General features: G+C 46.7%; 1 protein-coding gene across 12 annotated transcripts in view; it reads right to left on the bottom strand.

Moving 5' to 3' along the window:
- Positions 1 to 10,907, bottom strand: part of LOC114844950 (receptor-type tyrosine-protein phosphatase F) — a 129,218-nt gene extending 118,311 nt beyond the window's left edge. For 3 of the 12 annotated variants that reach the window (XM_055503987.1, XM_055503986.1, XM_055503985.1), the window contains exon 1: positions 10,394 to 10,906. The gene's annotated coding sequence lies outside the window, so the exon portion shown is untranslated. Of the gene's footprint in view, positions 1 to 10,393 lie in introns of all 12 variants that reach the window. The other 9 variants (XM_055503993.1, XM_055503988.1, XM_055503989.1 and 6 more) reach the window with 6 other exon arrangements.
- Positions 10,908 to 26,168: the final 15,261 nt, after the last annotated feature.

The raw sequence follows: 26,168 nt of genomic DNA, 5'->3' as shown, positions 1-26,168 counted from the left end.
GAAAGATCGTCAGTTGTACTGTAGGTGTGGGTGATCAGTATCAAAATGTAAAAAATCCAGTTTTTATGTCTAGGCGGAGATACACAGCAAAGAAAGAGGAGCAAAACAAGCTAATCAACATGCACAGACAGGAAACGACGTGAGTCCGAGTCAAGCTGCCAAGTCACCAGATAAAGATCTGTCTGACACATGGCCTTTGAAATAATCCACTTCTAAGTGCACTATCTGGAAAAGTTAACGTGTCCTCACATGGTGGGTTGGGGGCAGGGAGCTTTTAGAAGATGGATGATAGAGTGGACGGACCACATGCGAAGAGACATACACTCATTAAAGCCCAAGGTTAATGCTGGGGATCCCCCAGAGCTCCAGCTGCTCCTCAGAGACGGGACGCGAGCTCCCACTCTGCCTTCATGTAAATCTTATGTTACAATGAGACGACGGAACTGGGAGGTTTCTAATTGGGTAGAGTGCAACACCAGAAGCAGGTGATGCTAGCTGAAACATTCTCTGTCAGATTGCATTTTAGACGCTCCACAAAGTAAGTCAGAACGGGTTTGTGCAGCCCTTGTTTGCAGTCGTACCATTCACGCCCCTGGTCCTGCCAGGACCTGCAATTCTGACGAGGAAAAGATCAAGACAATTACAGGAAAAACACGCTTGATGTGAAAACATACTGTGTCATAACTATCACTTACACTCTGTCCATTAGTAATCCTTGTTGACTTAATAACAGACTGGTGTCTGCTTGCGTGTCGAGAATAAGGCCGTCTCTGTGAAACGCAGCAGAAGCGTCATGGGAATCAGAGTTTGTCTGACTAGAATATTCTTCTGAGGGAAAACTCAAGTTGTTTGCCTCGTTAATTGCTTTGTGACAATGGAGGGCTTTAAGCAAATCTGCACCATTTCAAGTGACTTAAGCTTTTCAAACATTTTCGGTTTACTCGATCAATTAATTATCTCAAATATTGTGTGCAATACTACCTGGCTGGAAGTAGAAAATCAAAGCTGTTGGGAGGCTTCAAAGCTCAGACATGGATAGAAAGCTTACTAAGGAGAAGACACACAAAGCAATCAGCAGCTTTTCTTAAAACCTTACTATCCAGAAGAGCTTAACCGCAGCATTTCACACTATTTGAAAAAGGAGCCTTTTCTCCTCAGATTCAAGATAAAATTAAAGAATTTCCAGGAAGCAAATTCAGTGGTTCCTACGTCAAGTTGCGGATAAGGTTTGCAGCTATATATAGGGCTTCGCAAAGATAAAAGTGGAAAAACTGCCTCTGCTTGTGCTTGACATATTTAAACAATAGGCTTCTGTTTTTACTGCAAAACATTAAACTTTAGTGCCATGAATTTATTTCTGTTTCTTCTAAATATCACAGTAAACCTAAACTGCTGGTGCCCATATTGTGAGCAGTGAAGTGTGTACATGCACGTGTGCTGAGTATACAGAAGGGGTTTGTGTGCATGTTGGGGCATACAGTACGGTGGTGGGGGTGAGGGGGTCGCCAATGTTAGGACAGAGACTCGGAGCATTCAGCGCATCTTGAGCTATAAATCAGTGCCTTGGTCAACCTGGCCAGGAGCATTTTCAAACCCATTTGCAGAAGATAATGCCAGCTATTCCTCCCAGCCCCAGGGACAAGCGAGCCAGTCTCATGAATCATTGCCCTTTTAGAGGAGCTGCAACATGGAGCTCACCTCACTGCATCCATAGGGTCCCCTTGGCTCTCCAAGGCAGCATCAAAGGGTGACAGGCAGAGATAGCGTCTGAACTATAACCAAGGAGTTGCAGAACTTGATATTTGGAACATAATAAGCTGCTTCAGAAGACGGAGGCACCTCGCAGTGCACTGGCTGGGAATAAAAGTTTACAGAAGAACAAAAAGAAGAATAAACGTAAACGGCCCTTTCATTCAAAGCTATGGAGAGTTATGTACATTAACGAGCCATCAGTGTTTCCAGTTGGGTCATTTTTACTGGGTCAGCTTCCAGTTTAAACTGCAACCTCCCTCACCCACATGTGGAGCAACGAAAAAAGAACCTGACTACAGCCCAGACGCTGTGAAATGATTTCAGCTCTAAACCACAAATAAAGGTCACCTTGACCTGCACCTGATGTGGCTCTGATTAATGCTGGTACTGGAACACGCCACAACATTCCTGCTCATTTATATTATTACAGCCCATATTTATTTATAAACAGGACACAGGAAACAAGTCAGCCTTTGAGTCACCGTGCAGACACTTTTTTTTTTAAGTTCTAGCTCAAGTCCTGGTGCTTCTTCACTCCCTGGTGTTTCATTTGCTTATGTAACCATGTAGAATCACGTCCCTAAACTCTAAGCATCCATGTACACGCTGAACGCTGATGGGCTAAGTGAGCATTACTACTTGTGATAACAACTGTCACAATATTTTATTCCCAGTATTTTCTGATTTACAATCTCATGGCAATATTTCCACGCTGTTTTAGTTTAGATCACATCATCGCAACCGTTTCACAGATACCGTTCAAAACACAATATCTACAGTGTGATAGGCTTAAAATCTCACCATACGAACCATTCTCCACACATCTGAGCACTTGACAGGCACAAGCTGTAGCTCAGAGGCTAAATTATTTACAGTAAGTAGATTCACACTCAAGTCTTTCGAATGTTTGTGCAATTTCAGCCAAGCTTTGACAACGCTGCTCTTTTAAGAATTGCTTAGCCTTTAATTCACTCACTGATTTATTGCATTACTTGGCTTTATTACAGTCACTTGTCTTCGCCCGTGTCACATTTTCGAGCTTAATCAAATCATGCCATCATGACAAACATCTCGAGCACTTGCTGCGGGAGGCTTTCTAAATAGCCGGTGCTTCAAGCTAAGGCCAAGGGCCAAGACAGCATTTGGACAGCAGGAGAGAAGATGCAAATGCAGCATCGTCTTTACAGCCGTAATGTAAAAGTTGTGTACACCAGAGGGAAGATCTCGTCAAACTGACATTAACAAAATCTGCTTTATTTCAAAGTGTGTCATCTTTATTTACTGTTCTTACTTATTCATTGCTTGACCATGAGCTTTGCTGTGACATGATGACATGCTGTCAACGCTAATGGTCTCTGATGGCATCAAGGCTCTGTCAGGAGGACACAGAAGATGCTCAGAGCCAAGGCCCTTGGTAGTCCTCCACAGACGAGGAGCTGTCATCCCTGTCCCTCAGTGCCAGAGAGGCCCGGCCCCCCTCCCCAAACTCCCATCCATCTGCCATATCAGCGGGGCTCACGGAGTGCAAGCAAGGCACTTTTCTGCCATTCACTGCTGTGCTTCAGCACACACAGCCAGTGGCGGCGAGGGCTCCTGTGTCACAGTCTTCATTTTCCACAACAAATGGTTAGATGATTTTTTTGTTTTTGTACGCTTTTGTCCTGTCTCGACAAACTCGTAACCATTTGAAAAGTGTTGTGGTTGCGACTGTCACTCAAACGCTATCTTTACCGCTTCCCTAAGCTAAAAGCAACCTGCTTGAGCGTCCCAGTAAAATGTCCTGATGCTGATTTCTAATCCTTTTCGGTCAGCAGGATTTTTGCACCTACGAGCGCACACAAATTCTGTGTCAATATACTGTGTACTATATAGCCATACTGCAGAAACTGGTAATGGCTTCAACAGAGAGTCCCACGAGGAACGGACCTCTTAGGGTAAAAAATCTGGAAAAGGCTTTCACTTCCAGTGAAAGAGAGCAAGCCAGCGAAAAAATGCACAGTCATGATTCCTTCTCTAGCATGAATAAAAAATAGCTTTATGACTGTCAAAATGCAAATCTGTCTGTGGCGTCATTATTTATGCAGGAGTGTTGCACAACGTCTTCCGTCTATTAAAGGGTAGCTTTGCTTGCCAGCCCTGCTTGTATAACGTACTGCTGATGATTACTGAAAAACCAGGCCACGTTTGATGTGAAAACACTCTCATTGTTCAGTGCAGTCAAAGTGTAATCCACACAACATATGGGATTTTGTCACATTTTCCCCCATTTGAAGCACAAAGTATGTGACATTTAAAGCCCGCCCTGATAAGACGCGCTGACTGTTTGACCTTCATGTAATGTTCTGCATCAATTCTGCTGCAGAGTCTGTGCTCTAATTAGATGTGAACCTGGAAAGAATAGGTTGACAATGACAAGCCAAACAAATGACACCAGCCAGCGAACCATTGCTCCATTTGTCCCAATGTGCCGTTAGTTTGATGTGATAAAGTGCATGATGTGCTCAATTGTGCTGACTGGGCACACACATGGTCTGACACATGCCTGCCACAGGTTCATGTCAATTCATTTTTACATTGACCAATATAGAATATGCAATAAACCTGTCCACTGTGCCAGGATGAATAGCCACAGAATCTAATCTCAAAGTGTCTCAAATTAAAGATTTAATAATCACAAGTGATGAGTGGAGGGTATGAAGCTGTAATCATTCATAAAAGTCACATTTAGAATTGATGTACAGTATTATACTGTCATCATAACTATATGTATTTAAATGCTTTCTTAAAATTACTCATATCCAGGTTTATATATTAATGCATGAAAAACTAAAATACAAAAATTTATCAAGTTTATCGTTGTCAAGTACTTCCCACCGGGACATGCTTTACAATACACTGTATAATGTCTATTCAGCTCTACAAGTACAAATCTGTACCATACGATAAATACTGGTCAGTTGTTTGATACTCAACACTAACATGGCGACACTGCCTCGTAAAAACTAGCAGAAAAAACAAAGATCTAATCCTCAGAAGCTGCAATCAGGAAATATGTAGTATTTCTCCCTAATGATGAAATAATTATGTTGATCAACTTAATTAACCAACTAATTCTATCAGCTCTGCAGTTCCATAAACAAATTCAATCACAAATGCTTCTACTCCTGCAGATAAGGACACGTACAAGCCTGATTTAGCTCAATGAAATAGTCTTTTCCCACACCACCTGCAGGCATGTCATGAGTAAGCACCCAACTCACAAAGGACACACACACACACACCTGTAATTACTACGTTTGGACAAAAACAATGATTTACTTTCACATGCTTTAGTTGGCAATGCTGTTGATGCTAAACTCAGCGTTATTGTTATTTAATCACAATAATAGCATAAAAAAATGTCAGCACAAAACACTACTATTTATCTAGGTATCATAATTTGGAAAACATGATTAAATAGTAAAACAATTACTGTACGACACCTGAAAACAATCCACTTTTATGTGTTTGGCAGTTAAAAGTTTTAATTAGATGGTGTGTGTGTGGTGAGAATGCAAAGCCATCTGGGACCATCTGAGATCACAGGGACGGCAGATGAATAGCAACAGTTTCTAGATCTCACAACAGACTTTGTTATGCATACCAATGGGCGGCTAAGTGCACAATGTGTGTGTGACATTCCACAGTTGTCTCAAAGTTCCATTTCGCACATCAGAAAATTTCTCAACAGCAAAAGGAGCAGTGATAATTCTCAGCTGACTGCAAGTAATAAATTGAAGAAATCTTGACCTACTTCTTATCTTTGATTTCTAAAACATGGACGTGCTGGAAAAATCAATTACAAGTAAGCAAATGTGAACGTGTCAAATGCAAACTGTGCAAATGCTGCTGCTCGTAGCATGCCCATAAAGTAATATATAGTCAGCGAAAGCATAAAATATTTAAAACCACTCTCCAACCATCTTTAATCCTAAGAAAAAGAAGGTACGGCACTAACAACCAACTCAACACGTTCTGTAGATGCTCCCAACCTCGTTGATTATTCTGGTTTGGAGGCTTTTATTGTGCAGCAGCTACAGTACAAATAATGTCTTTATTTAGCAGAAGTCAGATTAGTAAAATTCCTTTTTTTAATATTTTGCATGAACCCCTTCATTTTTAATGACACATTCACCCCCCGTGGGCACATACACCAGTCTAGCACAGACCTGTGGAGAGATGTTCTGCAACTACTCACAGATGATTCTTGTCAGGTTCTTTCTCCTGGAGGGGGTTTTATGGCTCTACCCTCTGATTTAAAATACCCAAAGGTGTTCTACTGGATTAAAGTCAGGGGACACATTTGGCCCGCTCGTAAATTACACTTTTATTCTCCCCTCCTTTTTCATTCTTAGAAGACTTTTGCAATGTGCTGGAAAGCTTCTAGCAGGGATCTGGTCATTCATTGTTTGGGTGTACAACAATGCACTCACAGTCGCCTACACGTTTGGACTCATGCAGCCTCTTTTTAGCACACTCCCACCTCTATGCCTTGTATTCCATGCAGTCACTGTGCACTAGTGCTGCCCTGGACCACGCAAGACAAGATGGACACCATCTGATCTAAACAAATGTATTTTGGTTTGCCTGATTCTGCCAGTCTGCATCAAGCATTTACTGTAAAGTTTAATCTTGCCCTTGTTTTATTTTATTTTTTTCCATTTGCTTTTGTCTCGTTATCCTGGACGCTGACTTCACACAATGTTCTTCACACTCTTCCTTCACTCACTAAAACCAGTTTGTGCAGATAAATCCTTGATCCAAGTCAGAAGCAAATCCTCTTCTGTTTTTCCGTGGAAGGTTGGGTAAATTGCAAATTGTACATACCATCATTTTTGAGGGCCTGCCACTGTGCCCTGTTCTATGTAGCTAGTACTATATGTCTCTTACTGACTCCCGCCTAGTGCTGCATTAGATCTAATCAAAGCCAAAATGTGCAGTTCACAATCTTGATGCAATCATCTTTTAACTGAATCTATTTCATTGCAGGAGTCACAGGTATACTGTACTCGTCTATGCTGCTCTGAACTTGTATGTTGGCGTTTGCATTAGCAGTGGTTTCTTCTGATTATACAGTATCTATATTACGTACCTAATGACTAACGTCCAACATATTTCCATGTAGAAATACAGTCTTGACAAAGTCAGAGACTGTTTTCACAGAGCTTGGGCTAGATTCCTGATTTACATGTAATTACTAGAGGAAAAAAAAACTGTACGACCGGCAGAAAAGGCTGCATAATCCAAAGCAGATGGACCCAATATATCTAGGGGGTCTTTAGGCTTAATGCAAAACAGACAAAACTGATTAACCTAATACGTGACCTTTTAATGTCATCCATATTCACTATTCACTCAGCAACTCCAACACATTGTACAATACAAACAGGAAAAAAATAGAGTAAGCCTCTCATGATAGTCCCATTTTTAGACCCTATGTCTGTTTCCACTTTCCCAATTGCAATGCTGCCCTGTAAAACATCAGTGTAAATGGTTTATAATACCACCAGTGGACTCTGAAATGGGAGACCTGGTTTCAATCAGCAGTCAAATTGCTCCTACATTACCCTCGCAGACAGAGCAGTAAATCACTCTTTGCCTTTATGCTGCTGACATTAAGGAGCAAGCATTGTAAAAAACCCACCAAGCATGCTACTAAGAGCACCTTGTCTATGTAGGAATAGGATGCTAAACAGTACAATAGCTGATGCTTGAGGCCTCCCTAAAGACAGTGAGAGTAAAATGTCCTCATGCCTAAGCAGATAACCATCATATATTTATAGCATAATGTTGAAACCTGCAGCACCTGAACTGATTAGCGGCTCTGTATATAAACGTTACCTTACAGCTTCGTTCCCGTAAAGCCCACGCCAAAGAGCTCCATCACAACCAGTCTGAACCAGTCTGCCTAAAAAAAGAGTTCTTGGTTTTGCTGTGCCAACGCCCCGACAGTGGGCCAGTGGAGCATCTCAGAACAGTTATAATCCCCTATAAACCCAAGAAACGCTGATCCCGCCCACCACAGACCAACAAACTATGGCAAAACCTCTCATTAGAAATCTAGGGCCCTGAAATTACCAAGATTTTACCCATATGGAAAGCATGAGAAAGCATCAGCTGGGAGAGGGCTGTGCCGAGTGGTTTTTCAGTGTGTGGCCACAGAGGAGCTGGAGCTCCTTAACAGTGCCATTCAGCCCGTCTCCTGCCAAGACGCACCGGCATATGAGGAAGCAGAGGCAGATGCTCTGGCTACTAGCCCCAGACCAGGCCTGCTAGGAAATACCGACTGCAAATACTACAAATGCTCACACACACCAGACATGTCTCCAGGTCAACAAACACAAATGCTACGGCATAAAAATGTGAGGAAATCCATTGGACAAGTGAATGGAAAATATTTAAAGTGGCAACAGACCCATAAAAACGATACCCAAATATCTTAAAATCACAATACTTTCTGTAAACTGTGTGTTAAAATATTAAGTATATAATTTAATTTGACAGAAAAGTCAGTCTCATCAATTACACAACCAGTGTGCTAGCAAATTATAACTGATGGTTAAAAGTGGCCCTTTGGTTTCACCTGTTGAACCACAACAGGCTGAACCACAATAGAAACATTGTCTAATGACTGCAAAGATTTTACTAAATGATTTCACTGACAACAGTGCATTTGTTCACCTTAAATAAGATCTTTGTAAGATGCTTGATAAGCTGTACGCCGCTCTCTGTCTGCAGCACAAAAGGCCTGCAGTGGACCATTGAAGGATAACCTGTAATCCCCCTGGAGGGGGTGGGGATTTGATCAAATAAATCAAGTATTTTCTGTAAATATTAATTTTTCAACTGATTTCAGTATCACAAAGATCCGTGTTAATATTCAACAAACAACAATGGTTAAATTAAAACATACAAATATCTTGTTTAGAAAAACAATTGAAAGTCAAAGACTCAGTGTTTAATGGCTTCAGACCATAAATTGAGATTAGTAAGAATAATGAGGGGGAGGAAACGCTGCAGCTTCTCTGCAAACAGAGGGACTGTAAACTTTAATGTTTCAGCAGCATGGTACCTGTCAGAGGCCTGTCAACACGGGTTCTACTGACAAAATATCCTGACAACAGAGAACCACACGGAACTGACACTCCTAGCTTAAGTTTGACTTGTCTGCTTCACGAAAGGGAAACTTAAAGCTCGTCTTTACTAATCTGAGCGCCTGTAATATAACGTACATGCACAAAGTATGAGGTTTTACAGTAGTCTGACCCTGAGGGGGCACAAATAGTATTAGTGAGTGGGCAACATCTGTACCACAGTTTAATGTCAACCTTCCTTAAATCTGTAACAGACGTACACCCTGTCACTTTCTATTCAACCGGCGAGAGCTGAGGTTAAAAACCCAAACAAATAGCACGGCCTGTGATTCAGTTGCAGAAAGTCTCTGATGCAATTCCAAGAAACGAACCCGCCCTGCACCATCCTGTTACAGTTCAGCGTATGGATCGGGCCCTTCATTGTGTGTGTGACAGCTATAAGTGGATTCACGTATCGATAAAGAGAGACCGCGAGGCCCCTTCAACGTGTCAGTCACCCTGCAAAATTGCTTCCCAGCCTCTCCTTAACGAACCCCAGTAGAGCTGTGGGCTCGATGCGATGCAATCATCCCGTATTCCCACCCGGCAAAAAAATACTGCCTCTATTTCAGATATGTTCGAGACCTGAAGAGGGCTCTAGGCTATAACGTAAAGTGGCACAGCTCTACAAATGAATTCTCTTATGGGTGATTGTTGGGGTGTACGTTCAGCTGCACGGAGCACAGTCACTCCGCGCGCGCGCGTGTTTGTAAAGACAGGTGATAGACGCGTACACGACAGGAGGCAGTGCAGACTGACGGGCATTAAAGGAGCCCAACACCTGCTCTGACGGCGGCGAATAAAAAGTCAGCATCCCGCACGCGCCCTCGGGAAGTAAAAAAGCCAGGATTGCGGCGAGCTGTGTCACCTTATGGCAAACCCTTATTAATGCGAGGTCAAAAATAGGACCGCTGCAATTACACAGAAGTAGGGTGACGACAGGCTCACGCCCCACGGAGCAGCACCGAGTCCCGACCCGTCGTGTGTTGGGTCGGAGCCGTGATCGGTGCCGACGCCACACTGGCCGCCGGGCTCTCGGGAAAGTGCCTGCGCTCCGTTTGTTGTCAACTCCGCGCACGTCGACACAAAACACATGACAAATAAGTGTCTGGCTTCGGGTTCGGTCCCGGTTCGTCCGGCGCGAGCGGTGACATTTAACGCCGAAGCCCTCGTATTTCTTGCTGACAGACTAACTATTATCGCCTCCCTGTCGGCTTGAGGTTAAACTTGTCCGCTGAATTTAAAAGAACAGCAACCAAGTGCGTGCGTGGCGCAGACGAGGCACGGCGCCGCCGGACGGTGCCGAGCTTCGAACCACGGTCCTTTAAAGAGCGCGTGCAAAGTGTTTGCAGCTCGCGTAAAACAAACAGCCAGCGCGTTTACACAAAGTTAGCTCGCGGCGACGCTAAAAGCGGCGTCAAGTTCAACGGGGGACGAATTCAATTCAACAAAGATAACGGTGCACTTACTGAATCTCCTCTTTGTCACCACCGTTGGCATTTCTCTCCTCCTCCGAACCGCGCTAAGTCTAGCACAAAAAAATCCACTTCGGGTAGTCAAGAGCCAGGAAACACAAGTTAGAGCCAGCCCGGGTTGAGCGAACGAGGCGGCGACGGGGATCCGAGTCCGCGGCCAGAGGAGCACGAGGTCCGTTCCCGGGCGTCCGGCCGGGCTCGTGGAGACTGGTTCTATTCGTGGCGGCTCGCGAGCCCCTCGCTGCTAACGGGTTAACGTCAGCTCAAGTGTTCGGTGTCGCTGCCTGCATGTCAGGAGGCGACAGGCGCGTTAATGTTATTTCCCTTTTTTCCCCCTCTCCCCACGCTCTCGCGCTCTCTCTCCCGCGCGCGAGCGAAAATCTCTGCCCTCCGCGAGTTAGTTTCGCACGCGCGCAAGTGTGGAGCCGGTCCCGGCGGACGGAGCTGCTGTCGGCGTCGCTCCCCCCTCGCAGTCACGCTCCTCTCTGCCTCCGCGGAGGGAGAAAAAACACGGGTCGCTCGGTCAGCGGGATCTTCGGATTCACTCGGCTGCACTCGCCGCCGTGTCCGCTCATTCGTGCCCCTCAGGACCCGCGGAGCGTCCGAACGCGCCGGACGCGAGGGCATCGACCTGTCATGGTTTATTTCTCTGTTTGCACAGAAGCACCTGCTGGAGATGGAGCCCCGGGCCCCGCGGTTGCACTGGATTTTGGACCGGCCTCTAAGTTGGGACGTGTGACAGGAAGCAGGAGACAGGCTTTGGTGGACTATTTAACGCTGGTTCTCATTAGAACATCAGAAGCCTGACCCAGGTGGTCCCAGTCTGAGCTGCAGCATCAAGCACAATAACACAGCATGGCTGAGAACAGAGCACGTGTAACGGACTCAGGCTCCAGTCTGCAATCAACCATTTTATTAGGAACACCTGTACAATGCAGCGACCCCTGCCCTATTTATGGATGAGGACGTCCAAACAACCAGAACCACCTCTGCCAGCACCCACTGCCTCCTTCAGCCTAAACACTGACACATCATAACCTCAGAGAGCAGAATTAGAGTCCAAGCCTCTAAATATGGATGCTGCGAAATCCCCGCCGCCGAACTGCAATTTCCATGTCATTAGGCCGCGGCGCTGATCAAGGGGGGAGTTTCGGAGCTGCAACGCGGCCGGGACGGAGCGGGGCTCTGCTTACGCTGCAGCTCGTGGTGCATGAGCGCCCAAGCGTCTCGGTTGAACGTCCGGGGCACGGACGCCGCGACCCCCCGTAATGAGGAGCTGCATGTGTTTAGCGCCGTGACAGCCCGTCCGCTCCGCCTTCCGACCTTGGCCACATCGATCGTTAGGTCCGACAGAACCCCCGCTGATCCGCGGCGGCGCCGTCCCATCAGCGGCTGCAAATGACGTTTACACAGGGCTTTGCCGTTCCATAAATGTCTCTAGCAATAGAGCAGTCAGGTGGGAGCTCCCCACACACACACACACACACACACACACACACACACACACACACACACACACACACACACATACACACACACACACACACACGCACACACACACGCGGATTCGCCTCTGCTCCAAAACGAGTTGCCATGCGACCTCGCGGTGACTCAAAGGGAATTCTGTTCCTTTCAGCCTACAAATGATCACATTGGTCAGCGCGACAATGCTGCGGGAACGGGATCCTGTCAGACAAACACGGGGCCAAGGCAGCGCTATTACGCTGGCAGGAAGACCATTGTTTCCACGCAGCAGCCATCAATATGCAGGTGCCGGCGCAGGACTTGATGCATGTGCTCAATAACGGTGCCGGTGCGTGTCTCCTGTGGCGTCTCGCTGCACACGGAGGAGGAGGCCCACGCTACAATAACCCGTGCTGGCTTTGCTTCTACCTTTGTTGATGAAATCTGAAAGGTTTTATGTCTTGGTGAGTAAATAATTAAGGCGACGTTAGTTCACGGGAGTGAGTGAGTGATTCCGACTCTTCTCAGCCAGATATGACCCTCACATTTAAACCACAGCCTGCTCTTAATTATTGCTGTAAATTGTGATAAACGTCAGGCTAAGTGTCTGTGAATCAAAAAGGGTCTGAGGCACCAAATCAGCCTCCAACCACAGGACTGGAATGATGCTTTACACATACTGTACATCCCTTTATCAGCTTTTTCTCCTTATTAATTTTTTTATTGAACTCCGTGGGGAAATTAGTTGCAAGGAATTACTTGTAAAGTGATTCGTTTCTGTCTAGAAGTCCCCCAGTTGGTGCTCGATGCTTTGACGGCTGATTTCACGCGGGCGCTGTTGCTTTTCCGTCCATCTTCCGTATTACGAAGCGTCATCAAATCGAGCCCAGACACTGAGAGGGAAACTTCTGCTGCAGAGATCTGACACCAGAGCCTGATTTTAGTCACACGGCTTTTAGTTTTGTTCCAGATTTCACTTCCCTTGCTCACATGTACTGTACATTACAGTACTGGGGTTAAAATAGCACAGCACTGGGTTAATATATGAGATTCTCATGCATCTACAAGTCCAAGGTGGGAACATTCTTACAGTGTTACAGTGTGTCTGCTTGAATCACCTGTATATTAAATCACAGACAAAGTTACAACATTGCCATACGTGTAATGAGCAGACTTTATAAATATGACGTGGCCCAAGACTCTTTGGACTTAGTTAACCTAACATGCGCTGCCTTCGTGCCATCACATTATAATATATTATTATATTATAATAGAGGGTTTCTCTTATTATGTGTGATAATAAAAGGCATTTAGTTCAAATGTTTTGTCAGTTGGTCAATGGAAATCATAACATCTCAAAGAAAGTCCTGCCTCTGAAGCGTCATTGTGGCGTTTGGAGTGTTTGCCACGTTCAATAACAGCATTGACAACCACAACTTTGGGCCTAATAGGAAACGTGTGCTTGGCTTTAATGGGAGGAACTAAAATTGGACGCATTGTTGCTTTGGAGCCGTTTAAAAACATTCTGTTCTCGTTTTCGTCTGCAGCTTGAAAAACGACTCTGATATTAGAAATGGGTGTTATTTTTAGAGCCATTGTTGTAATTCCGTCTTGCGCACAGACGTTGGACAGACTGTTCTGAGTTATTTTTCCCTTTGCCCAAAGATTTCCTCTGTATTATTCCACCTTTGTGCTAAGATGCTTTATAATTTTCCAGCCTGTCAAAACCCATTTGTCTCACTCTTATGTTTTTGTTACAATTGTGCTCAGTTCAGCCCAGATGTGACTTTTGCTTCTAATAGATTAATTGTTCGCTTCAGCAAAGTGACACTCAAGACACACAAGTGTCAGTTTAACAGCTGTGTGATGTCCCGCTATCATGTGAACTTTCATGTGGCTGTGTCTCATTATTAAACATTTAGAGTGATATTCATCATGTCACACGTCAAAGGCCTTTCGTCCATGAGGCCAAACACTAAATAGAAGCGTGAAGCCGATACTGTATGTAATGATCAGGGCACCTTAGTCTACAGAGCAGGAGCCCTTCCTCCTATAACTGTGTCACAATTAACGCAGGATTCAATGAGGCAGGAAAACAGTTAATGGAAGTTAATGATGAGAACACACAGAGCTCTTTGTATCATTAACCAACATGCAGTCAAACATGTTAATGATGGCGGCTACTTTCTCAGCAGTCAGACACCAGCAGGACCCCGCTCTGAAGTTGCTGGAGGAATAAAGCAGCGCTGCCTGCTGTGATGACGGCTGCCGTGACCTCAGCCACGCCTCTGCGGCGTCTGTGCGTTGGTGCCCGACCTGCGTTCTCAGGGTGAAGTCCACCCGTCCTGCACACGCGTGTCAGTATGCTGCTCCACACGCGTCTTTTATTTGCATCACGCTGTCAGTCTTGTTCTGCACTTGATCACACGTGCTCCCATTTCACAACAATAACTTCTCCCGTATCACTGGTTCCTACTTTAATACTTAATTAACTGCTTGTTCCTTTTTGTGCTGAAGTCCAGTCACAATAATAAACTACATCCAGTATCAGTGGCCGTCTTTGACCACGTGGCCCTGTTTCACATTCTTTGCACTAGTTGGATGCTACTAATTACTGTTAAGGCTCCTTGTGGTCTGTCTCCAGCCAACATCACAGACCTTTCATGCCCACACATGCCAGCACATCATCTGAGGTCTCTGGTGGTGGTCTTTCACTTGTTTCAACCTCCCAATTAGGAACCAAGGGTGATCAGGCTTTCGCAGTGAGGGCACTGAGGCTCTGGAACGACTGGCTGATGGAAACAAGCCAAGCTGAGCTGGCAGAAACAGCGCCGCCTTTAAATTGTTATATTATTATTATGCACAAGTTACTTCATGCTGCTTGTGAACTGAACAGAGTATTGCCATCTATCTGAATGATGCCATTCTAGTGTTGAGCACAAACTGTTAATGACAAATTCCTAGAACTTCTTTACTACCAGAGATCCTCGCGACAGTGATGAAGTTGTTTATAGGGATATTTGTATCTGTATTTTTTACAGCTGTTCAGAGACAACATTAAAAAAATAATATCAATAATCAGATGTTTCTGATTGTGAACCACAACAAAAGGCTTTTTTTTGTTTTCAGTGGAGTTCATCTGGTTTTGTTGTTCTCTGATGAGGCATCTTTCCTCTTCCCTCTCTGGTTCCAAATTGGATATCCATGCCTGAAATCTTTAATATTGATTTATAAGTAAGAAATGCAAGAAAATGCGATGTCCATTTAGGAATCTCGTTGCAGATCGTAAAAAATAATCAACAAAGCAGCGTTTTACTGAGACTCAAACGCACCTCTTAAGCCTCTAGAGAGACGTGAAGGATCTGAAGTGCCGTCCCCTCCCTCTCCCCTTCACAAACTAGAGGCACAGAAGCCTTTTCACAGAAGCTATATTTAAAAGGGGAAACGCAGGCAAACAAAGAGAAGGAGACAGCAGTGGCGAGAGATAGAGACAGCAATAGAGGGTGGGTTGGAATTGGATGAAGGACACGTAAGCTCTCATTGAGTTGGCAACAGTGGAAAAAAAGCCCTTGGTTATTGAAAAAGAAGAAATCAAAGAGAAAATTCCTGCCGAGGGACGGGGGGGCAGAGGAACACGCCTGCCATCCTTTACTTTGTTTTCCTTTATTTCCTCTGCGCTGTGGCGAGAGTGCGTTAGCCGCTCAGCTCAGAGGAGCGATGCATGGCAGCCAGCAGGTTGGCAGGGCCCTACAGCGAGCGGATCTGAGGAGGAGCAGAGAACAACACAGCGCAAACTGCTTCATGCTTCAGCGTCGAGGACTGGGAGCGATTCATGTTACTTTGCAGTGACACTACATGAAAAACTGTCCTCTTTGTATTCGCATAGTCCTGCACTCACTAGTCATACAAAGCCTAATGACGCTAAAATGAGTAATTCGTGCCCTGCCAGTTACACACACACACACAACATGCACAGCAGAGCAGCTCTGCCTCACAGAGAGCGCATATTGCTCATGTGAGGACATCGGCAGCAAGGTCACGACGCAGGATCGGGCACCGAGCTCCGGAACGCGCTGCGTCTCCGTCTCCGCGTAGCCAGCTGCTACAGATGTGCGTCGGGCGGCCATTATCCCTCCGTCTCTTCCTGCCACCCCTGTCAGCGTTTTCCCCCGCAGCAGATTGGGTTCCACAAGTCATTCCTCGCGGGCCATCGCTGGGGGAATCTGCTGTTTCAACCACGCACAGCATCCCATCAGACAAATGGATATTAGCTAGTTAATTTTTAATTCCTGAGATGCAAGGGAGCCGCGCTCTTTCATGGCTGGGAGGAGAACTAATGGGCTCGGATTAGGTATCACGGGCGGATATCTGGGAACGGCCCCCTGGGAATGCAGTGTGGGCCTCTCCATTGAACACCATTAAGAATCCTGGACTAAGGCAGAAAAGCTCTCAAAGACACACTGTCCAGCTATTGACCTTTTGAAGACACAATGGACGTCTGCACTGCTGAAGCGATATTGAGTGGATGCTGAGGGTGGTTCATTAAGCCATTGTGGGAGTAAAAACATGATTGCAGATACGCTGGGCACCTGATCCTGCACAGCCAGACACAGACCAACAGCGCTGTGAGCCTTGCATGCGCAAACAACGGCTGCTTCATCGGAAGGCGGGAGTTGATTACTTTATATTGCTGATACTAAGGGGCCCAAAGTGAGCTGCAACCATCAATGCATTCACACCAGACAAATACAGAAGGTGCTGGAGGTAATAGGCTGTCTGGCTAAATGCACATCAAGCCGCTCCCTGGACAGACAGACTGAAACACCTCATCCGTGTTTTCCTTGACCACCTAAAATAATTTCCTTGCTTTCAGTAGGACTGGCAGTGATGATTGTTTATATTGACTCAGATGTTCCATTAGGCGCGGAGCTGTTTGGGGTAAATGGCTCCTGACAGCAGCATAGAGCCGGCGGATGATGCCCCGTCACTAGACCTCACACCAGGGTTATTAACTGGCTGCACAGCGCCAGCGCTGCCCTGACAGTGATGTGTACATGGACAAAATACAACGCTGTCCTTGAGTCCCTCCCTCCCGACAGACCAGGGGTGAGGGCAGAGATTCAAATGGGTTTTAAGGAAGGAAATTAACGCAGGTCTGATGAAATGTCCAGAGTCTAGACAGCGCATTTGCAAATAACAAAGGCTGTTTTAGTAACTGTTTGTAAAAGGGAGCAGATCTTGAGGTGAATCGGCTTCTTCGCTGTTGATTCACATGCAGCAAAAGGCTAACTAACGCTAACGCTAACGCTAATTAACAATCCTGAGTCTCCACTGGAGCATGAAGAGACACTCTTAGCTGCAAGAAACTGCAGAGTACAGTGATGGCTCTGAGATTGAGTTTCGTGGAAACTCAGCTCAAACACAGATACACAAACTTACATGACAACTGCAGTGGGAACCTGTGGTTATGTCCACGGCCGTGTCGCGTCGGGGTGTCAGCTGGGAGCTGAATCGCTGAGTAGTCTGTTTACCAAGGTGTCGCCTCATGCTGTCAGCTGAACTTCAGCTGAGACGCCGGTAATGCAGCCAATGACAAGGCGCGTGTTCAGACTGGGGCCGCGCTCGCCGGCGCCTCCTAACGCGCCTCCCGGACGCTGCAGCGCGACGCTGCGCCTCAGCGCGACGCTGCGCCTCAGCGCGACGCTGCGCCCGAGTGCTGTCACGCAGCAGTGATTAGAGCCTCCTTTCATAATATGCCTCCGCTGTCCTTTCTCCACACATCATTACAGTGATACAGCAGGCTCTATTACCCCCCGGCACCCCCCCCCCCCCGGCCGGCCTCCGAGGGCTGATGACCACGCTGGGTTAATGCGGGACCCTGGGTCCCTGCAGCGTGGCAGCTTTAATTTCACGCTTTGTTAATGTCCCCATCGCAGGAGCCCGTCGCGCCTGACGCCCTCCACAGCCGCGACCGGTCGCTTCCGTCCGGGCCGGCCGCTGGTTGGCTCACACCGAATAACGGCACTCTCCGTCCTTTTTTTCCCTCCACAACTGTCACCCATATGTTGGAAATCTCTCCTTCACATCCTCCGCTCCTTCTAAACGTTATCTTATTCCGTAGCCGTCGTGCACTCTGTCACTGTCTGTTTCACTCTCGACCGCCCCCTCCTTCATTCCCTCTCACCCGCGTCGATTATCTATCTCTCTTCTATTGCGGTCTCTGTCTCGCTCGCTGCCTTCCCTCGCTGGTAAACAGCTCTTTCTCTCAGATCATCCCACTCCCGGCTCATTCACTGTCTCTTCCTTGAGTTCTCTCACTGCAGCTCAATTGCTGCCCCTCATCTCTTCCCCTCTTTCTGTGCCATTATCTTCCCTTTTAATTCCGACACACTCTGTTTTCCTTCGGCTCCGCTCACTGTCTCAATTTAGGTGAACACGTCTCATTGCGTCTCTCCCCCTCTCGCTGTGTTGCCATCTTTAAGCCTCAATTTACACACTGTACCATCTGTATTTGCTAAGCACTGAGAGGCTGAGAATCATCATTCTGTCAACCTGCTACTTCTGCATGAGTCGGCAGCCACTTTCACATGTCCCTGAAAACGCTAGCGTAAGCAGAAACTTGTTGAACCATAGTTTTTGGAGTCAGCTTGAATCCTTCACTGAAGGGGTGAAACAAAGTCCTGCAGCTTCCCCCGTCCTGCCTCCACGCTGCAGTCACTCTCGGGCAATAACCCACCCAGCCTTCTGCCCCTCTGTCTCACTCTGTTGATGTGTCTGTCCCTATCGTGCATCTCTGTCCATATATGTATAGAGATAATATAGAGGAAGAAGCTGCAGAAGCTAGTTTGTGGATGGGGACATTCAGGCTGCATCCACCTCTTCAGCTACACGCTGCCAGAACAGCCTGGGCACCGTTTGCCTCCAGGACAGCCTTAACATTCCGTGGAGGTTTTGTTCCTCACTGAGACGACAGCGTCCCACAGATGCTGCAGGTTTGTTGACTGCACACCCATGATGCTAATCTAGCTGTCCCGGCGCATCCCAAGGGTGCGCCGGTCTCGCCGATGGAGAGCCGGTGTCTGCGGAGGCAGTTTCAGAGCTGGGAGCTCATTGTCATGTTGGAGAAAGCGCTTTCAGATTATTTTTCTTTGAGCGCTGGAGCATGATTGGAACGTTGGGTACACCGTGGTCATAATGAGATGCACACGGAAGCAACAATGCTCCCACACGCTGCAGCGTTACAATGGTGCTCAATCGTACTGCGGGAACCAAGGTGTGCAGGAAAAACTTAAACCGAACGAGTGCACAGGTTCAATTTAAAGGAACAGCAAATTGTATCTAATAATTCCTTTATCTTGTATTTATGCACATATGAGAAAGATCTCAACTAGATAAGCTGTTAGCACAAAACCCGGTCTAATGATGAGGAGGCATCCCAAAAGAAAGAAAGGGCCAAAAAAGACTGGTTTGCAGGGGGTCTAGTTACCGACGCAAGGAAGCAATGGTAACAGTAGCTCTCTGTGAGTGAAGTCCCGGGGCTCCTGTGGGAGGGCATTGATCGGGGGTGAAACACTGGAAAAAGGGAGGACCTATCAGATTTTCATCCCCCACCTCCCACACACACACACACACACACACACACACACACACACACACACACACACACACACACACACACACACACACACACACACACACACACACACACACACACACACAGACAACACAAGACAATGATATTCATCAGTGTTAAACCAATCAGACAAAAGGATCTATTCATTAGAGGCTGCACTCTGAAATGAACATCTTTTGCCACAGGCTACACTTTTACAAACACACGTTATAACACAAATCGCTGACCATTTATAACAATTTTTGATTATTGTCTATCTGGAAATGTTCCCACAAAACAATAGCCCACAGTTTTAGGCTCCGCTAATGTTTTGGCACACGCAGCCGAGCCATTAACACCATGATTGTTTGTCTCTGAATTTGACTCGTCTCCCTGCGCTTAATCGTGACAAATGATATGACGCCTGCCTGCAGAACATGGGCCACAGCTATTGTTTGAGTTCTCTCTGAGCGGCCTGTTGCTAGGTAACCAACATTCATCAACTCCTTCCACTATTTTTTACTACTTTTTGTCGTCATTGCACGTCTCAAGTTGCTGCATGGCAGAATTGCTACCAGGCCTCTTTCACGTTCGTCATATTGTCTTTTGTACTCATCCTAAAAGATGCCAGACACTGTTTCAGGCCTCGGGCTATAATGCTGCCACACATCAATACTTAATTTTACATTTTACTTGTCTAAGATGATACTCTGCATGACTCCTTTAATGTCTCTCTGAACCAAACGCATGGCTTCATGCACGTTTACGTGTGTTTGATGCGGAAGCCTAATCTCTCATGTGAAACAGAGAGGAGACAGTTTTTATCTTGCTGTAAAAAATATTATCGTTGTTGCAAAACAGCGAGCAGCCACACTGAGTTTATCTGTTTCCTACTATTTATATTGATATACCCTGCGATTATGGCGTAGGTAAGATATATGGCAGCAAGAAGTATGGCCTTGTCCACAGCGAGAAGGTGCTGAATGCTTTTTTGTGATGAGATGGGGACTGGGCCAAGGTGACCCTTCAGTAATATATGGGCTGCTGCTGCCAAGGCCTCCCAGGAAGATATTTGTCATCAGTGTTCCCCAAGTATAAGGTTACTGGCAAATCAGGTTATCAGTCTACTGTTTTTGGCAGGAGTGTCACAAAAACACAGATTATCTTTTCAATACAGCCGAGTATTGCAGAAGCAGATGCAAACACAAACGCATCCTTCGTGTGCAGGCAGAGGCCTTTCTGCTGTACAGTAAGTCATATTTGCACTGACCCGGTTGTGTTTAAGCCTATTACGCTTTAAAAAGCTTGGAGAATCTTTATGCCGGTGATGTGTAAAGTTCAATCCATCCATCTATAATCCACACTGGTCCTCATGAGGGTTGTGGAAGGTGCTGGAGCCGATCCCAGCTGTCAGTGTGCCGGAGGCGGGGGAGGACCGGGTCCAACTCCCCTGTGAACCTTAACAGGGAAAGCGTTTGGATAAAGGATGGAGGTAGCGTGTGTGGGTGAGTGGCAGGTGTCGGGACATGCGGAGCAGGGCTGCTCCACGCTGAGGCCTCTCCACCACTGGGTGGGTTCAGTGTTGTGGCCGGTGGGTGCATGTCAGTGAACATAAACCACACACACGTCAGCTTAACACTGTTGCTGTTACTCTTAAAGAACTAATAGAAACCATCAAACCATCCTCTCGAAATTCCTCCTAAATGCATCGTTATCACCGCACCGGGGGCCATTGATCATTGGTATGCTGAGCTGATCTCCTCTGATAGCCTGGAGCGCACAGCCACAGCGGATAATCACAGCAAGACAGAAGCGCACTTTCATAACTGGGGATATGTAAAATGTTTATTGAATAATGAATGCGTGTGGCAGCGGGCGCGTCCACCCCACGCCACCTTGCTGCTATAAAAGTGAGGCTGCCACTCCAGAGAGCGCGAACCCTCCTGCGCGTCAGCAGCAGAGCGTGTAGGCGGGAGCAGGGGTGACAAATGGGCAGCGTTATGTGAGAGGAGGCAGGACGCACGCCGCACAGCATTTTAGGATACGGACGCCTGCCTCTCCCTCGCATTGCCTCTAGTGATGTGTTTCAACCCACAGGTTTAATTGTGTTTGTCTTTGCCTCGCTCTCCTCAGCGGCGGCAGAGCAGGGGTTAATGCAGGGGTCACATATACAGTAAGCGCCGTATGGGCCAATGCCGCATTAAAGGGAACATACTGTGTTATGCTTAATGTACCTTTAGATTCTATAAAGCAGAACATGCAGACTCCACCTTAGGAACACCTTACTGTGACTGTGCAGCACATCCATCCTCATCCACCAGGGCATGACAGACAAAGACCTTTTCTTCCAGTCTTCCTCTAATGAACCACCTCTGGGATCAATGTGAGAGACAGTCTTCTTATTAAAATCTGCAAGTAACAGTCTGAGTGGATTTAAACTATTCTTTAAAATCAATCAATCTAAAGACTTTGATATTAGACGTTAGACGAACACTCCTCCAGAGAATGTGAATTTCACTGCCTTGTAGTTTCCACTTTGCTATTGTGAAAAAAGAAAACAACACAAGAACTTTTCATATCTAGATGTAACCACAGACCAGACCTTGATCATTTGTCTCCTCCAGCACCACAGCCACCAACAAAGGAGCCAAAGAAACAGCAGACAGTCTGGTGAGTGATGAAAGCAGAAAGTCTATGATGGCCTTTGTCTCTCTGGGGACCTATGCTCTGGCAACCTCAGTAAGAAAATAAGCCCTCTTGCGATCAGGCCTGACCCAGCGCCAGCGAGGCGTCAGTACTAAATAAAGACAAAAGCTGTCAAGAGGCTTTGTGATGAACAGCTGACCAGGCCGTCTGAGCAGGTCACCGCCCGGGCAGGCGTGCGTCCCTAAAGGTTCTGCCCTGGGAGCAGAACGCCTGCACTCGCTCTTTGTCAGGTACAGATTCTCACGCCGCTATTTTAACATGGACGACGTCACCGCGCGCAAGCGTCCGGCCTTTAATTGACGGACGCCCAACGCGAAGCGGAAAGAATCCCGTTAAATACGGGAACAAGCGCAACGACAATAACGCTGCTCCCTTAAAGGATTAAATCAGATCAAATCAGGAGGAGCAGATATGACCCTAGACCGGTCACCACAGCAACAGACCAGAGGGCGAAGATCTGTGGAGTAATATCATCCAGAAAGTGGGACAGCGCTCTGGAGTCACGGAACATATCTAAGAGGCTTGGAGAGATCCCATTAAACATGGCCTGGTGACACCTGCTCCTCTCGGCTGCGCCAGGGAGCACCTGGCTCCGCTGACCTGCATCTCGCTCACTATCTCGCCTTGGCGGCGGCGGCGCGTGGACGAGGAGCGGCTGGAGGAACATTGTGGACAGGAGCAGAGCAGCTAAGCCAGTATTTTCGCAGGAGCATTAGAGCTTTTCTGTCTCTGTCTCTGTTTGATGAAATTGAAGAATGTAATGGGGTAATGTAAAGCCCTTTAGAAATGGTTCTTTATGGCACTGAACTCAAATGGCTCCACACTGGAAAAACGCCTGAACTGCAGGCAGCAATATAAAACTTTAAGTGCAACCCAGAGTCCTTTATTGGAGATGTCTTTCTCCATCTTTGGTGGTCTAACAGTTCTATCAGCCTCACCACTGCAGCAAAGAGTCGCTTCTTTACGTGCATCCATTTGAAACCGACTGCATAAACAACCTGGATTACAGCTCCATCAAGGTGCTGAAGCATTTTTGAGTCCTCGACTACAGTATTTGCAGCTTTGAGTCCTGGATCACAATTATCTTTCCTGATTTAAAACCCTCAAACTATAAGTGCGTAACAAGGGAACTTGCTGGATGCTGCCGGGTTGAGGAAGCGTTGGGGAACGGGAGTGACCAGCGCTATGGTAGTGACAGTAGAACCTCGCGTGTCGTGACGTCCGCTCAGACCACGTCTTCCCCCTTTCACGTGGTGGTTTCCTTCCCTACACTTCAATCTCTATTAGTTGGCCTCGTTCCCACAGGGATGAGGAGCTCCACGCATGCACAGTCATAACGAGCTCTGTTTACTCCACAAACATCCCACGCAAGACGGCGCTAGGTTCATTAGGCTGGAAAGGTACACGCACATCCTGTCTCAGGGTTCAGGGCGGAATGAAGCGACTCGGAGGAAACAGGATGGTGGGCTCCAAGGCGTCAATGTCTGCTGTAATTGAACCAATGACATATTGATTGTTAGGTTAATGAAGACAAAGTGCACAAAGATATGGTGTTTAAATCCACCGCGGTGACTTCCTCCGAGTCGTAACAGGAACACTCTCGCTGTGCAACTGCAACTGCAGCAGATGTTTATGTGCACTAATAAAAGCAGAATGCTAAAACCTGCTGATTGGGACAGATCTCTAACCTTGCAGTCGCTAAAAAGCACCTGAAGATCACATTTCAGGGCCGATATATGCAGGGCAGGCAGAAAACTGCTGATAGCATCGTTTCTTTGCTTGCCAGCGCATGATAGCAATAATACATCATTACTGGTGGCAGGAAATATTAGCATATGTATGTTCTATCGTGACTTACATGTCTCATACCTGTTGAACTAATCACGTTTGCAGTGACCTCGAATGACCCGGGTGCAGATGCAAACGATGTATTATTATGTATAATTAAAAACAATATGCAGGGCTAACAGCCATAAAGCCCAGATTTAGGGCAGGCCTGTTACTGAGCTGTGCATCTGAGGTGGGCAGAAGACTGAATGCCTCCATTTCCCAGTATTTTCTAACACATGGCTCGTGTCGCTAGCTGAGAGCTGGCCGGTGAAGAAAGTGTCACAGATGGAAGCCTTGTGCCGGCGGAGCGATGAGACAGAGATGAATCACAACCATGTCCGCTCCTGCAGCTTTCAGGAAGGATCGGCCCGCGACTTATTCCCCTCCTCGTGTGACTTTAGCGGGGGCGCGACCTTCATAGATCACTAATCTTGCAAGTGTCACAAGTCGTTAGCTAAAGCAATATGTCCGGAGTCTGTTCTCTGCAGCCCAGACCGCAGAGGTTCACACACTGAGCCCCAGTCATGAGTTCATCATGCATCCATCTCTCTGAGTTGTATGGGGGCAGTAAAATGGCGAGTCACCTTTGACCTCTATTGCCATTAAGCAACGAGGAAGGAAAAGCATTAGTTTAAGTGGGATCACCCTTTTTTTTATGCATCTTCTGAAGAATTCCATGAAAATTAATGGGTTAGAGCTGCAGCAACTGGAATTAATTGACTTAAAATGAGTCACCTTTTAGGGATTCTGAGATCCATCAAATATGAAAAATCTGTTAAATGCAAGTCATTAATAAACTATGTAGATGCTCTTAATCAGTTGATCACATATGAAAAGTGGAGTCTGGCAGACGTGAGCCGGCGCATGCGGCACACATTAAAATAAAACAATGTCAGTAGTCCTTGGTTTAATTGAAGAAATTGCAGCCTTCATCTTTTGTACTTTTTTAATGAAGTGCTTTGGGAAAAGAGTGAAAGATAACAGAGCGAGAGAGAGGCAGAAAAGTCTTATGTAACTGTTTCATCAATATGGTCTCTTTGAAAGGCGCTAACATTGAAAGTGAAGCTGAACTTGGCACATGAGCAACCGGCTGGAGGTTTCATTCCTAAAGATCAGAGCGTGAGGCTACTGGTTCACGAGCTCCAGGACGCGTGGTGGAGCCGTCTGATCAGGGGAACTCATGGGTGGAGATGAGTGGTACGAGGTGGAGCCGAGCTGTGGGTAAACTCCAGCTCCAGCAGACACAGACACAGCGATCCTGTATCACAACGGGCTCAGGAAATACAAGAACCTGAAGCCAGTCCACAGGCTGCTCCTGCTCAGTGTCATGACTGGATCATTTTCTTCACAGACGACACACTAGTTTCACACGCCAACAGAAACACAGCAACACAAGTCTCCTGCCTTCTCCTTTTTCCAAGCGGCTCAGTGATAAATGTGCTCATTTCAAACCACCTCTTCCAGGTAGTGTCGCCTTCACAAGTCGCTTTGAGTGTTGCACCACAGTTGCAGCGCTGCTTTTTACCTTTGCTCTTACAGTAAGTGCACCAATTTGTTTCATAGTCTTAAGTTCTATTATTCAGTCGCTGTGAAGAGAAAAGGTGTGAATTACAGCATGTGCTGTGAACTATACCTGCTCTATAATTAAGACCTATAGCTGCTGCCGCTGCTGCTGCCGCTGCTGCTGCCGCTGCTTCCAGCAGAGAAAAGGCTTCTTTCCCAGCTCCACAGCAAACCTAAAGCCTTCTTTGCGTCACGGCATCCTCCAGGCCACGAGAGCAAAGTCACTTCCTGATGATTCCGTCCAAATAAGATGAAAAAACTGTCTCGCCCCCAGACATGAATTTCACCAGGCCGGCGTTGAAGAAGAGGAACCGTGGGGAAAACGGCTCATAATGGGACAAAGACAAGTGACAAAGTGGGAAAAGACGGGCTGAGAGACAAAGGGACCAAAGGAAACTCCTCCGCGTGTGCGTCTGACACTGACAGCGAGCGCTCGCATGCACTTTAAAAGCAACTTTGTTGTCAAAAGTCACAGTGTTGTACTGATGTGAGATCAGTCAGGTCACCAGCTGGTTCCTCTCTGGCAGAGCTGGGTTTGCTTTGACAGGCCACTGGTGACGGTGGCATGACAGGTCCGTTTCCATGGGAACACAC

This window comes from Betta splendens, chromosome 17 (assembly GCF_900634795.4).
Source record: "Betta splendens chromosome 17, fBetSpl5.4, whole genome shotgun sequence".
Taxonomy (NCBI): Eukaryota; Metazoa; Chordata; class Actinopteri; order Anabantiformes; family Osphronemidae; genus Betta; species Betta splendens.
The sequence above is the reverse complement of the archived record's forward strand: the minus strand, read 5'-3'. Positions and strand labels throughout refer to the sequence as shown.